Source organism: Hylobates moloch, unplaced genomic scaffold, assembly GCF_009828535.3.
Source record: "Hylobates moloch isolate HMO894 unplaced genomic scaffold, HMol_V3 SCAFFOLD_2, whole genome shotgun sequence".
Taxonomy (NCBI): domain Eukaryota; kingdom Metazoa; phylum Chordata; class Mammalia; order Primates; family Hylobatidae; genus Hylobates; species Hylobates moloch.
In genome coordinates, this window is record NW_026652277.1 from 150,819,465 (window position 1) to 150,833,053 (window position 13,589).

Here is a 13,589-nt window from a genome sequence, read left to right on the forward strand (position 1 = left end):
TTTTTCTCCAACAACAGTGTTGATTTCATCCCAAGATAGCTCCTCTGGTGTTGGAAATTGAGGCCATAGGCTTCTCCCTCCTTCTTGTCCAACAGGAAAGAGAAATTAGTTTTCTATACGTTTATTGGCTTCCAGCAGACATTTCCTTTCATGTAATTATCCAGAATTAGGTCATAAGACCCTTTCTTCAAAAAAAACTATTGGCAAGAGAGAATAGGGTTACCATCACCAGGCTGACGCACTCCTTGAGCAGGGGAACATTCCTCACGCTGTACTGCTGCTGTTTGGCAGAGGAAAGGCAGAAGGGATGTTGGGAGTCCGTCGTGATGTTTACTGTCTGTCTTCATGAGGGCAGGGGCTTGTTTTGTCTGCTCTATTCACTGCTGAACTCTAGTACCTCGAACAGTGACTGACATGTAGAAAGCATCCAGTAAATATTTGTCAAGTGAATATCAATTACTGCCATTGGATGACTCCATATTTCTTGGAACTCTATTGCTTCTCATATCAAATCTAATAAATAATTGTTGAATAAGCTCCCCATCAAAAACCTCCATGTGCACACTTATAACCTTTCCACTTATGGAGGCTCAGTTTCTTCCCCATGTCTGACTTCTCTTATTTCCCATCACACACTAAGATGGGGCTCTGAACTTGACTGGAGTTTATGAATCTCTATGTGTTTCGCTTTTGTGTATTTCCAAAGTCGGGATGATTCCTGTGGCATACAGAATCATTCAAGTGGCATAGAGATTATTGAGTAGAAGAGATACTATTAACAAGCCAAATGATGTTGTTTTAATGCCAATTACATAGAATATTAAAACTCTAGCATATACCAGACAGACATGAGTAACTCACCTAACCTTCAGATTCTCCCATTCCCAAACATTCTGATTTAGGTCTGAAGTGGTGCTGAAAAATCTTCATTTTTATTGAATGTTCCAAATTATTTGAGAGTTAGACATATAAAATTTGGCTGAATGAGTAGCATTTAACTAACCTCTTCTCATTCCATCAATATAAGAATAAAGAAGGAAGATTTAATGTCCAATGCTAAATGAATGAGTGAAGTCTCCGACTCTATGAGTGACTGCTATGCAGAATTACTGGAGTATTAAAAATATATATTAAAAAGGGGCAGGCATGAACAGGTGAGGGCAAGAGCAAGGAAAAGAGGTACCAGATAGGGAGGCTGAGTTCTGATTGGGAAGGGTCTTGAATGCTGTGCTAAGGGGTTTGGATTCTTCTGAAATCCATGGGATGTCTTGAAGATGCCTGAGCAGGAAGTAACACAATATAATTTGTGTTGTAGAAAGCTGACTTTGTCTGCATGTGATGGATTGGCCAGAAAAAGAAAGCCGTAGGCACAGAGGAGGATCACACGTGATCAAAAACCACAAATGGCTTCTTCATGACACAGGGGCAGGTGAGGCCCCTGAGGCTTGAAGGCTGCTATACCATGAATCAACATAAAGCAGGTATTGTGAGCAATTGCCTATGATTTCCACTTGGAGTCAAAATGATTCATCTCAATGAGACACTTGACCTCTAGTAGCTCAGTCCAGAAAATAAGGTTCTCAAGCATGAGACACTCTGTGTTAGGGCCCAAAATACAAAGGCAGCACAAGAAAACTTTTTTTCCCACTTATGGTATGACGAAAATTACAGATTAAACCTAGAAACTTATAAAATGCAGCAGATATTTTATATTAGCAATATGTCATTAGCATAATTTTAAAGAAGAAAAGGTCCATACACTGAAAGAATGGCTGAGACATATTGTTGAAATGTGGAACTTAAATTAGAAGAGAGACTCGATTCTCTGGCGCTGGCAGCATCAGGGGTCAGGTGTGAGGAAAGCCCTGGTGTTCTATACTTAGGGTGAAAGGAACAGGCCATTAAGGGTGGCCACGAAACAGGCTTTCCCTTCATGGTGGAAATGCTCTCTGCCTTTGCCATATATTGTTATTGACATTTCCCTTTTCTCATCTTTCCAAAGAGTCCACTTGCTGGACAAAATGCTAGATGGTAAAATTGGAGTCACTGGAGTTAGTTCTTTCCTTTGGAGTGGAACCAAGGGAACGAAGCAAACTGATTCTGTACCCAGAAAGAAGTCAACCTGAAGAGCTAAAAGTTCTCAGGAAGACAGAGAATATTGGATGAGACATGAGCTATTTTTCCCATCCTCTTAAAGGTTAAAGACAACTTTTGCTTGAACCCAGGAGGCGGAGGTTGAGGTGAGCCAAGATCACGTCACTGCATGCCAGCCTGGGCTACACAGCGAGACTTTGTCTCAAAAAAAAAAAAAAAAAGACTTCCTTTTAAAATCTAACCCAATGCAGCAGCTGATTCTCTCCTCCCTCTCCCTTCTCCTACCTTCTTTATTCCCTCTTCTCTCCCCTGGCAAAACAATTCTGCCCAAGCCCTCCCACACAACTTGTATATCCAGTCACTCAAGGTTTTTACCAAAAACAAAAAGTTCTAAATTTATTATTTTTTTGAGACAGTGTCTCACTCTGTTGCCCCGGCTGGAGTGCAGTGGCATGGTGGTTACGGCTCACTGCAGCCTCAACCTCCCGGGTTCAAACGATCCTCCTGCCTCAGCATCCCAAGTAGCTGGGACTAGAGGTGCATGCCACCATACCCAGCTAATTTTTAAATTTGTCTGTAGAGATGGAGATCTCACTGTGTTGCTCAGGCTGGTCCAGAGCTCCCGGGCTCAAGCAATCCTCCTTCCTCTGCCTTCCAAAGTGCTGGGATTACAGACTTGAGCCACTGTGCCCAGCCAGATTCTGAATTTGAAAGGAAAGGATACTTTTTTCCTCTTACCGTTGTATCCGCATAACTCTGTTATTTTACCTACTTTTCCTTTGTTTTTGCCATCAGTAAAAACAGAATAAAAACACAGCAAAGTGGGGAGAGCAGTATTTTCATAGTGATATCTGCCCCTCGTGGGACCAAGAGGGAGGCTCAGGATTTCTTTCTCAAGTGTTCTTCAGCGTGTTTACTCCATACTGGCTGCTGTGGTGGGGCGCTGCACCTCTGCACTCAAAAAAGTGCACTCATCCATACATCTCACATTCTGAACGTTGAAATTTCAATTTCGTGTTTCATAGGGGGTCCTTGAGCAACTTTTCCCCATGGTTCTAACAACTGTCATGTGAATATATTACCTTTAAAAATTGTTGAAAAGATGATAAATTCAGAGAGTTTTTTCCAGGGTTGAACCACTTTTTTGGCTGATTCCAGCCACGATTCTGCCTATGTCCCAATCATGAAAGAAAGCGTGCATTGAGTCTATGCCTGAAATGACTCTAGCTCTAATGTGTCAAGCCAGAGGGTAGAGAAGAATCTATCAAGTAGTCTTGTACTTGGGGTTTGAATAGCAAAAGCAAACCAACTGTGGAATCCAAAATGGGAGTGAAAGATAAAGAAGTGGCAGGGCCAGCTACTTAATTTGTGGGGCCCAGCGCAGAATGAAAACGCAGGATCCCTTGCTCAAAAAGCAGGAAAATGTGCCATTAAAAGGACTAAAATATAGAGCTTTTTCTTTCTTCTGTATTCCCTCTCTAAACTTACCTTGGTGTTTGTGATTTAGTGTTGTTCTAAGTTAAAAATTTAAATTATTAACATGAATTTTGCCGTTAATCTTTATAGGGTGCAATGCAAGTTTTAAATGCAAATGTAAAAGTATTTAACTCACATGCAGAATCACTGAAATTACACAGTTTGTATTTCATAGCTCTTACATGTCAGTGTATTTCATTCTTACCACAACAGTGGGAGTGCTTCACAAAACTAACACATACACCACGAACGCTGTTTTTTATTTCACTTGTTGATATGCATACATTCTTACCAACACCTTCTACCTTCAGCTTACCAATGGTACTAAGGAATCACTAGAAAGAAAAGAACCTATGGGTTCCCCCATCTTTCCTGTTTCTTCTAGGTCAGCATTTTTAGTATAAGCACTTGGTTAACACAGGGAGGAAATACAAGTAAGAAAATATATGGAAGAGTTCTTTAGGAATTGTGCTTTTTAGAACATCCTTGCCTTCTTTCTGCATTCAAGACATGTTCTGATTCTACGGAAAATTATGCCCTCTTAGGGCAATTGAGTGTAGACATAACGTGCTTACCTGAGTATAGCCATGATGTTCTTACCTTGTACTCAAGAGTCTCACTGAACTCTCATGCATTGTGAACCCACTGGAATTCTTGTTCATGGGTGGCAAGGAGCAGTGTACCTGCATATTGAGCATATCTCTGCTCTGATGTGCATGTTCACTTGTCTCATAAGACTTCATTTATAAAACATAAGTTCAAAAATAAAAGTCTTGAGAATTTCAAGATGGAGACACAGACCATTATACTAAGTGTGGGGAGCTGTGCACCTGCACAGAAGATGCTTGCCCAGGAAGCCGGTCCTGTGGGAAGCACATTCTGCCTTACCCTTCCCATTGCTGCCCCAGTTATCCTCATTGGTGGGCACCAGCTAGGCCATCTCCACAGAATTGGCAGATAAATCTTTCCTTGTCTTTTCTTCCCCATTCCCATGGTTCTTCCCCACCTGCACCCGACTTTTTTCTTTTAAGACAGGCTTTCGCTTTGTCCCCCAGGCTACAGTGCAGTGGCACAATCACAGCTCACTGCAGCCTAGAATTCCTGGAGCTCATGAGCTCAAGCCATCCTCCTGCCTCAGCCTCCCGAGTAACTGGGACTACAGGCACATGCCACCACTCCTGGCTAATATTTTTATTTTATTTATATTTTATTTTTTGTAGAGACAGTCTCACTATGTTGCCCAGGCTGATCTCAAACTCCTGGCTGCAAGCTGTCCTCTCATCTCAGCCTCAGTAGTTCTTCCCACTTTTCAACATTTTTTTCCTCTTCACCCCAGAATCAGACTCTTCCTGTACTGACTGGAAATATTCAGCTTCACCTGTACCTGCAAAAATGAGTTGTGGTGGTTTGAGGAAAAGACTCCCGTGCTAGTAGACCTTCTTTGGGAGATATTTGGGAAATAGCAACTCTCATAAGTTGAAGATAAAGAGTATTCTGTCATGTTTTTGGACTGTGTGCTGTGTTTGGAATCACTCCTATCAATATAGGTAATGAGGAGCTGCAAAAAATTTAAAATCGGAAAGGAAATCAAAAAGTTAGGAAATATTTCATTTTGGCAAAGTCCTTCTGGCACATAGCATGGACTTCAATTGGAGGAATTTATACTAATAAATCATAGAGGCTAGCTAAAAGGAAGCCATTGCTACAGCCCTTTGTAAAATGACAGTATTGTCCAACACTCTGGTACTAAATAACCCTATGATTCCCTGATTTCACTTACGCAGTGGGTATAGCACAGTAGAGACTTATTTGGTTAACAGCTTCAGGACTAAGGAAAATATCTCCCAAATAGAAACAGCTGATAGCAGAAAGGAGCCAGAAGCCAGGAATTTCTTTAAGGAGCTTGAGAGAAGAGGACGCCTGAGCCAGTAGGCCTCGTCTTCACAAAATCACCTGGCAGCGGTGACCCTCACGAGGTAACACAAGCTTAGGGGTGGTGCTGGAACTTGTCGTGTTGAAAAACACAGAGACTGTGTTGGGACATAAGTTTTTCAAGCCTAGCCCATCTCTGCCTCACTTCTAGATTGGGTTCTTCTGCGGTGCTTTCCCACTCACCCAGAGTGACTCAATCTGAAGATGGGAGAAAGTTGGCAGAGAAAGCCGTGACTGTTCCCTACAAAATCTGCACATCCTCATCAGTTCTTGAGAGCTTGCTTTCCTGCCCAGATGACTGAATTAATTGAATTCTTCATTCCATCCTATTTAGATCAGGGAGGAATCCTACTAGCAGAAACTTTTCCATGTAAATACGAACATAATCTACCCAGGTTTTCTGTTTTTGTTCTTGGTTTGTTTGGGGGATTTTGTTTTGGTTTTGGTTTGTTTGACAGGGTCACACTCTCTCACTTAGGCTGGATTGCAGTCGTGTAATTGTGACTCAGTGCAGCCCTGACCTCCCGGAGTCAATTAAGCCTCCTGCCTCAGCCTCCCCAGTAGCTGCGACCACAGGTGTGCATCATCATGCCTGGCTAATTTTTAAAATTAATTTTTGTAGAGACAGGGTTCCACTCTGTCACCCAGGCTTGTCCCGAACTCTTGGGCTAAAGCAATCCTTCCACCTTGGCCTCCCAAAGTGTTGGGTTACAGGTGTGAGCCACCATGCTGAGCCTGTTTGGGGTTTTTTTTTTGGATTTTTTGTTTTGTTTAGTTTGATTCAGTGTGTGTGTGTGTGTGTGTGTGTGTGTGTGTGTGTGTGTGTCTCTGTGAATTATCTTCATACAGTGAATCAGGGAATTTGGAGAAATTTGAGGGATAGTTACCTATATCCGGCTTGTGAAATTTCTTATTTGAATTAAAGCCATATGTGGAAGCCTGAGGGTTCTGTTGGGCTCTTATACCATACGTTTGGATTTTAAGGAAGTTTAGGTGCTTTGTCTTAAATAACAGTGTCAGGATAAATGAAAACAAAACTGTGAATCATTATTGTTTTCTTTTATGTCAATCTTTCTTATCGTTAGCATAATGTGAAAAGTGCTAGAGGAATATCATATGCCTGCTACCTCATTTGGAAATTCCCATGTGTAAATTTCAAGTTAACATTTTTTAAATGAATAAATACAAATAAATTAAACTCTGAAAGGTAATTTCTTTTTTAATTCTACTTTTGAATGTGTAAAGGTGCCCAAGTCACTGTTCATAATTGGATGACCTAAAAACACCTTTAAAAGTTATGGTAAAGAGTTAATGTATTTAGATAGACACAGAATGTTTTTTCCTCTAGAAGTTGATATTCTCGAATATAGAAGTAAAATTAAAATTTCAGCAGAATGAAAATATATTCTATTCCATGGAATTATTGAAATGTATTTTATCCCATGGAGTAAAATACATTTGATGGAATATTTATGGGATTATTCCATCAATTCCACGGAATAAAAAATGAAAGGCATATACTTTTGTGAAGGTTTCCTCAAACCATGCCCCAAAGATACTCTAACTCTAGATTGCTACTAGTGATTAGATAGCAGTTGCAATTATTCCATAGTCAATTCTATCCCAATATTTCAGAACACTTTCAAAATTGTTTAACTTAAATACATTCTTTTGACTATACCATTTTAAAATCAATATTGATCAAAAGCCCTATGTATAGTTATTTGACAAGCAACACGACAACCAAATAACTGTAGAGGATCTCACTTCGACCACCTAGGTATCAGTAACTCAGGCCACCAGGCTTCATTTTTTAAATTAGTTTACCATATATGTCTGAAATGTCTTCTTATTTTACATGTTCTGCACAGCCCCTAGCAATGTTCCTTAGAAATTTTTTAAAGATTAGTAAGTGAATAGACACTCATCCCATCTCTGTAAGAATCACAGGATCTGATAGACAGAAATGACTACCTTTCTCTCTGTCTCTGTCTCTCCCTCTCTCTCTTTAATGAAGCAGCTGCCAACTAAACTTGATCCCATATGGTGCTGTTTGAGAAAAGAAGGGGAAAAATTAAAATCAGTTCTCACTAACTAAAGGAAAATTATATGTAAACAATTGAAAGGTCTTTTCTGACTTACAGCTGACATCTCTACCAAGGCCTTAATTGCCTGCTGGGCCTAAAAGGTTATGTGCTTTTTTTAAGCTACATGTACTTCTGGCCAAGGACTCTCTGGGACATGCTGTGATCGGTTTTAGATCACCAGTAGCTCTTGCTATTTTAGTCTGTGTCAATACTTGAAGTTGTAATCAATTTGGATGATCCTAAAAATTATAATTATGACAGTTCCAATATTTGATAAGAATAGCTTCCTTCAGTTTTGGCAAGAAAGTCATGGAGCATTTAGCAGAAGGGCAAAAAAATCTATGCAGTGACAATGAACATCTCACATAGAAGCAGATCACAGAAGCCTTGATAGGGCTTAAATTGTCCTTGTAAGTAATTTGTGGACTATTATGAACTTACTAGATTAACTGTGTTCTGCACTTTAACTGTATTTTCTATCAGTATTAATGTATGTCGCATTTATTTTGTTTTTCTTCTTAACTATGAGTTCATTGGTGGACAATATTTGTAGACAAAGCCAATTTTTGCTTTCTTGTATGTATAAATGATATGTGCAGCCACAGAATACAATAGTTCACTTTTGTTCTGGACTAAACCACAGTAATAAAAACAAACTAGAATCATTGTTAGATTTTGCTCTCTCGCTCCTGATGTTTTTCCTCTTTTAATTCAGATTAATTTGTAATGATTACATTTCTTTTTTTATTATTATTATACTTTAGGGTTTTAGGGTACATGTGCACAATGTGCAGGTTTGTTACATATGTATCCATGTGCCATGTTGATTTCCTGCACCCATTAACTCGTCATTTAGCATTAGGTGTATCTCCTAATGCTATCCCTCCCCCCTCCCCCCGCGGAGTGTGACGTTCCCCTTCCTGTGTCCATGAGCTCTCATTGTTCAATTCTCACCTATGAGTGAGAACATGCGGTGTTTGGTTTTTTGTCCTTGCGATAGTTTACTGAGAATGATGTTTTCCAGTTTCATCCATGTCCCTACAAAGGACACGAACTCATCATTTTTTTATGGCTGCATAGTATTCCATGGTGTATATGTGCCACATTTTCTTAATCCAGTCTATTGTTGTTGGACATTTGGGTTGGTTCCAACTCTTTGCTATTGTGAATAGTGCCGCAATAAACATACGTGTGCATGTGTCTTTATAGCAGCATGATTTATAGTCCTTTCACTGACTTCACAATGTTGAATATTTACATCCCACCAAATGTAAAATGTTCTATTTCCACATCCTCTCACACCTGTTGTTTCCTGAAACTGGTGTGAGATGGTATCTCACTGTGGTTTTGATTTGCATTTCTCTGATGGCCAGTGATGATGAGCATTTCTTCATGTGTTTTTTGGCTGCATAAATGTCTTCTTTTGAGAAGTGTCTGTTCATGTCCTTGGCCCACTTTTTCATGGGGTTGTTTGTTTTTCTCTTGTAAATTTGTTTGAGTTCATTGTAGATTCTGGATATTAGCCCTTTGTCAGATGAGTAGGTTGCAAAAATTTTCTCCCATTCTGTAGGTTGCCTGTTCACTCTGATGATAGTTTCTTTTGCTGTGCAGAAGCTCTTTAGTTTAATGAGATCCCATTTGTCAATTTGGCTTTTGTTGCCATTGCTTTTGGTGTTTTAGACATGAAGTCCTTGCCCACGCCTATGTCCTGAATGGTATTGCCTAGGTTTTCTTGTAGGATTTTAATGGTTTTAGGTCTAACATATAAGTCTTTAATCCATCGTGAATTAATTTTTGTATAAGGTGTAAGGAAGGGATCCAGTTTCAGCTTTCTACATATGGCTAGCCAGTTTTCCCAGCACCATTTATTAAATAGGGAATCCTTTCCCCATTTCTTGTTTTTGTCAGGTTTGTCAAAGATCAGATAGTTGTAGCTATGTGGCATCATTTCTGAGGGCTCTGTTCTGTTCCATTGATCTATATCTCTGTTGTGGTACCAGTACCATGCTGTTTTGGTTACTGTAGCCTTGTAGTATAGTTTAAAGTCAGGTAGCGTGATGCCTCCAGCTTTGTTCTTTTGGCTTAGGATTGACTTGGCGATGCTGGCTCTTTTTTGGTTCCATATGAACTTTAAAGTAGTTTTTTCCAATTCTGTGAAGAAAGTCATTGGTAGCTTGATGGGGATGGCATTGAATCTATAAATGACCTTGGGCAGTATGGCCATTTTCACGATATTGATTCTTCCAACCCATGAGCATGGAATGTTCTTCCATTTGTTTGTATCCTCTTTTATTTCATTGAGCAGTGGTTTGTAGTTCTCCTTGAAGAGGTCCTTCACATCCCTTGTAATTTGGATTCCTAGGTATTTTATTCTCTTTGAAGCAATTGTGAATGGGAGTTCACTCATGATTTGGCTCTCTGTTTGTCTGTTATTGGTGTACAAGAATGCTTGTGATTTTTGTACATTAATTTTGTATCCTGAGACTTTGCTGAAGTTGCTAATCAGCTTAAGGAGATTTTGGGCTGAGACAATGGGGTTTTCTAGATATATAATCATGTCATCTGCAAACAGGGACAATTTGACTTCCTCTTTTCCTAATTGAATACCCTTTATTTCCTTCTCCTGCCTGATTGCTCTGGCCAGAACTTCCAGCACTATGTTGAATAGGAGTGGTGAGAGAGGGCATCCCTGTCTTGTGCCAGTTTTCAGAGGGAATGCTTCCAGTTTTTGCCCATTCAGTATGATATTGGCTGTGGGTTTGTCGTAGATAGCTCTTATTATTTTGAGATATGTCCCATCAATACCTAATTTATTGAGAGTTTTTAGCATGAAGGGTTGTTGAATTTTGTCAAAGGCCTTTTCTGCATCTATTGAGATAATCATGTGGTTTTTGTCTTTGGTTCTGTTTATATGCTGGATTACATTTATTGATTTGCGTATGTTGAACCAGCCTTGCATCCCAGGGATGAAGCCCACTTGATTATGGTGGATAAGCTTTTTGATGTGCTGCTGGATTCGGTTTGCCAGTATTTTATTGAGGATTTTTGCATTAATGTTCATCAAGGATATTGGTCTGAAATTCTCTTTTTTGGTTATGTCTCTGCCAGGCTTTGGTATCAGGACGATGCTGGCTTCGTAAAATGTGTTAGGGAGGATTCCCTCTTTTTCTATGGATTGGAATAGTTTCAGAAGGAATGGTACCAGTTCCTCCTTGTACCTCTGGTAGAATTCAGCTGTGAATCCATCAGGTCCTGGATTCTTTTTGGTTGGTAAGCTATTGATTATTGCCACAATTTCAGAACCTGTTATTGGTCTATTCAGAGATTCAACTTCTTCCTGGTTTAGTCTTGGGAGGGTGTATTTGTCGAGGAATTTATCCATTTCTTCTGGATTTTCTAGTTTATTTGCATAGAGGTGTTTGTAGTATTCTCTGATGGTAGATTGTATTTCTGTGGGATCAGTGGTGATATCCCTTTTTTCGTTCTTTATTGCATCTATTTGATTCTTCTCTCTTTTCTTCTTTATTAGTCTTGCTAGCGGTCTATCAATTTTGTTGATCTTTTCAAAAAACCAGCTCCTGGATTCATTAATTTTTTGAAGGGTTTTTTGTGTCTCTATTTCCTTCAGTTCTGCTCTGATTTTAGTTATTTCTAGCCTTCTGCTAGCTTTTGAATGTGTTTGCTCTTGCTTTTCTAGTTCTTTTAATTGTGATGTTAGGGTGTCAATTTTGGATCTTTCCTGCTTTCTCTTGTGGGCATTTAGTGCTATAAATTTCCCTCTACACACTGCTTTGAATGTGTCCCAGAGATTCTGGTATGTTGTGTCTTTGTTCTCGTTGGTTTCAAAGAACATCTTTATTTCTGCCTTCATTTCATTATGTACCCAATAGTCATTCAGGAGCAGGTTGTTCAGTTGCCATGTAGTTGAGCGGTTTTGAGTGAGTTTCTTAATCCTGAGTTCTAGTTTGATTGCACTGTGGTCTGAGAGACAGTTTGTTATAATTTCTGTTCTTTTACATTTGCTGAGGAGAGCTTTACTTCCAACTATGTGGTCAATTTTGGAATAGGTGTGGTGTGGTGCTGAAAAAAATGTATATTCTGTTGACTTGGGGTGGAGAGTTCTGTAGATGTCTATTAGGTCCACTTTATGTAGAGGTGAGTTCAATTCCTGGATATTCTTGTTAACTTTCTGTCTCGTTGATCTGTCTAATGTTGACAGTGGGGTGTTAAAATCTCCCATTATTATTGTGTGGGAGTTTAAGTCCCTTGGTAGGTCACTGAGGACTTGCTTTATGAATCTGGGTGCTCCTGTGTTGGGTGCATATATATTTAGGATAGTTAGCTCTTCTTGTTGAATTGATCCCTTTACCATTATGTAATGGCCTTCTTTGTCTCTTTTGATCTTTGTTGGTTTAAAGTCTATTTTATCAGAGACTAGGATTGCAACCCCTGCCTTTTTTTGTTTTCCAGTTGCTTGATAGATCTTCCTCCATCCCTTTATTTTGAGTCTATGTGTGTCTCTGCACGTGAGATGGGTTTCCTGAATACAGCACACTGATGGGTCCTGACTCCTTATCCAGTTTGCCAGTCTGTGTCTTTTGATTGGAGCATTTAGCCCATTTACATTTAACGTTAATATTGTTATGTGTGAATCTGATCCTGTCATTATGATGTTAGTTGGTTATTTTGCTCGTTAGTTGCTATAGTTTCTTCCTAGCCTCGATGGTCTTTACAATTTGGCATGTTTTTGCAGTGGCTGGAACCGGTTGTTCCTTTCCATGTTTAGTGCTTCCTTCAGGAGCTCTTTTAGGGCAGGCCTGGTGGTGACAAAATCACTCAGCGTTTGCTTGTCTGTAAAGTATTTTATTTCTCCTTCACTTATGAAGCTTAGTTTGGCGGGATAGGAAATTCTGGGTTGAAAATTCTTTTCTTTAAGAATGTTGAATATCAGCCCCCACTCTCTTCTGGCTTGTAGAGTTTCTGCTGAGAGATCAGCTGTTAGTCTGATGGGCTTCCCTTTGTGGGTAACCCGACCTTTCTCTCTGGCTGCCCTTAACATTTTTTCCTTCATTTCAACTTTGGTGAATCTGACAATTATGTGTCTTGGAGTTGCTCTTCTTGAGGAGTATCTTTGTGGCATTCTCTGTATTTCCTGAATCTGAATGCTGGCCTGCCTTGCTAGATTGGGGAAGTTCTCCTGGATAATATCTTGCAGAGTGTTTTCCAACTTGGTTCCATTCTCCCCATCATTTTCAGGTACACCAATCAGACGTAGGTTTGGTCTTTTCACATAGTCCCAAATTTCTTGGAGGCTTTGTTCATTTCTTTTTATTCTTTTTTCTCTAAACTTCCCTTCTCTCTTCATTTCATTCATTTCATCTTCCATCAGCGATACCCTTTCTTCCGGTTGATCGCATCTGCTACTGAGGCTTCTGCAATCTTCGCGTAGTTCTTGAAACTTGGCTTTCAGCTCCATCAGCTCCTTTAAGCCCTTCTCTCCATTGGTTATTCTAGTTATCCATTCTTCTAATTTTTTTTCAAAGTTTTTAACTTCTTTGCTATTGTTTTGAATTTCCTCTCGTAGCTCAGAGTAGTTTGATCGTCTGAAGCCTTCTTCTCTCAACTCGTCAAAGTCATCCTCCATCCAGCTTTGTTCCGTTGCTGGTGAGGAACTGCGTTCCTTTGGAGCAGGAGAGGTGCTCTGTTTTTTAGAGTTTCCAGTTTTTTTGTTCTGTTTTTTCCCCATCTTTGTGGTTTTATCTACTTTTTGTCTTTGATGATGGTGATGTACAGATGGGTTTTTGGTGTGGATGTCCTTTCTGTTTGTTAGTTTTCCTTCTACCAGACAGGACCCTCAGCTGCAGGTCTGTTGGAGTTTACTAGAGGTCCACTCCAGACCCTGTTTGGCTGGGTGTCAGCCGCGGTGGCTGCAGAACAGCGGATTTTCGTGAGACCACAAATTCAGCTGTCTGATAGTTCGTCTGAAAGTTTTGTCTCAGA